The 2,331-nt window shown below is 35.7% G+C and overlaps 1 pseudogene across 1 annotated transcript; it reads right to left on the bottom strand.

The window, feature by feature from the left end:
- Positions 1-856: 856 nt before the first annotated feature.
- On the bottom strand, positions 857-1,550 carry LOC102767651 (annotated as a pseudogene). The gene has a single exon (XR_001515921.1). The product of XR_001515921.1 is annotated as a mitochondrial inner membrane protease subunit 1 pseudogene (transcript).
- Between the last annotated feature and the right edge of the window lie 781 nt (positions 1,551-2,331).

Here is a 2,331-nt window from a genome sequence, read left to right as displayed (position 1 = left end):
TTGCTTTGTAAAGTATATAAAAACCTATTCATCAGCCGAAACCGGTTGGGCTCAGTGGATAGAGCGTCAGCCTGCGGACTCAAAGGTCCCAGTTTCGATTCCGGTCAAGGGCATGTACCTGGGTTGCGGGCACATCCCCAGTGGGAAATGTGCAGGAGGCAGCTGATCGATGTTACTCTCTCATTGATGTTTCTAACTCTCTATCCCTCTCTCTTCCTCTCTGTAAAAAATAAAATATATTTTAAAAAAAATCTATTGACCATGCGGCACAGCTGAAATTAGTATAATATTGTATGTTGAGTATAAATTAAAAATATTTAAGTGACCTAAAAATTAAACATTATTTTTTAAAATTTAAATGGTAAATAAAGTTTTAAAGCAATTTTTCAACCTCTGATATTTAGACCCCTTTCCAGCTAACACCCCACTTTCCATCTTTCTCCTTACTTTTAGAGCTAAACATTTAAAATGTTTTAAAGAATGATAGGTTCCCTATTCTGTTTAACAGCTTTTGCTAATGTTCAATTTACTTTCATTCGGCCTCTGCCCCTCTCACTTGGATTAACACTGCTATATGCCATACCCAATGGACATTTTTCAGTTCTTGGTAGAAGTTGACATTGCTACCCACACATTCCTTCTTGAAACAGTTTGTCCTGCTGGCTTCCATGTATATTATTATGTACTGGTTTTCTATCTAACTCTCTGGCTGCTCTTCCTTTCTATCATTAACATTTTTGTTGTTGTTGTTGCAGATTCATCCTCCTCCACTTATTAATTAAATGATGGAGTTTCTCAAGACTCAAGCCTGGCCTGTCTCTTTTCACATTCTATTATATCTCCTCAGGCAAATACATTTTTTTTTGAATAGCAAATAGTTTATTAGTAAGTACATGGTTTCAGTGGCAATAATAACTTTACTTAAACAGGAGGCAATAATCAAATCAAAAGAATAAATGTTGGCTAATCATCAGAAAATCTGTGGCCATTAGGGCTATCACATAGAAATCCAAAATCACTCAGAGGCCAAATCTTAAAGAAGATCCGTCCTCTTATTAGTCCATATGGAATAGGTCCATAGGACCTGGAATCTGTAGAATTCTGTAAATTATCACCTTCTAACCAAACATGGCCCATTGGCACATAACTATGGCTTTTAAAGAAACTTGAACTACTGGTGAGCATTTTATCTCCTTCCAAACCAATTACTCTTTTACAAATATTTGATTTTGGATCACTTGGACTTTTTGCAATCACAATGTCACCTCTTTGGATACCATAAAAATGTCGACTAAGATTTTCTGCAAAGACAATATCTGCATTTTGAATCGTAGGCTCCATTGATGGTCCAGAACACATGACAACACCACCAACATATTCAAAAGCACAATGTGCTATACAGCCATACTGAATAGTATAGCCAACAAGTCGAAAGGTTTTCCCCAGAACACCACGAAGCATAGTTCTATGTAGACTCTGTCACCATTGGCCATAGATCTGTTCTACAATATATTCAAAGTTTAGAGTTGTTGCAGGGCTTCCAGGAAAAAAAAAAACTCTCTGGCTGCAAAAAAAAAAGATCATTAACATTTTTGTTGTTGTTGTTGCAGATTCATCCTCCTCCACTTATTAATTAAATGATGGAGTTTCTCAAGACTCAAGCCTGGCCTGTCTCTTTTCACATTCTATTATATCTCCTCAGGCAAATACATTTATTACAAATATACATACATGACTTTTAAAAATTGTAAATCTATCTCACACCTCTAGACCTTATATATCTTATTTCACATCTCCACAAGAATGCTTCAGTTTCAACATGTCAGATCCCAAACTCCCTCCAAAGTTAGTTCTCTCCAATGCTTCTAATCTCGTTGACTCCCATGGACCAGAAACAAACCTGTGTCCAGTGTCATAATTTACAATTTTCAGACACCACACTCTTCACACTCCAATATTCAATCCATCTTTAAAATCTATTCTGTATTCTTAACATCTCTTCTATCCATACACACAATCCATATCTTCTGCTACCATATTGTTACCACCATCTGTAACCTGAAATAATGTACTAGTCTTTACATTAATTTCCCTTCAATTCTTGTGCCTTACCCATTCTAATCCATGTTGACAACATACTCAGTAACTTCTTTAAAATGTTTTCATCAAATTGATAAAATTTGGGGTGATTCTTTCTTCAAACTTTGTTTTTCTTTTCATCTTGAAGAAATCGAATTATTACACGTGTATTCATTGACTTAAAGTTATCTCACAGCCCAAAGATGCTCTGCCCTTCCCTTTCTCTGTGTGTCTTATTTGGATAGTTTTCAT

Source organism: Myotis davidii, unplaced genomic scaffold, assembly GCF_000327345.1.
Source record: "Myotis davidii unplaced genomic scaffold, ASM32734v1 scaffold469, whole genome shotgun sequence".
Taxonomy (NCBI): Eukaryota; Metazoa; Chordata; class Mammalia; order Chiroptera; family Vespertilionidae; genus Myotis; species Myotis davidii.
Note: the sequence above shows the minus strand (reverse complement) of the source record. Positions and strands in the feature narration are given on the sequence as shown.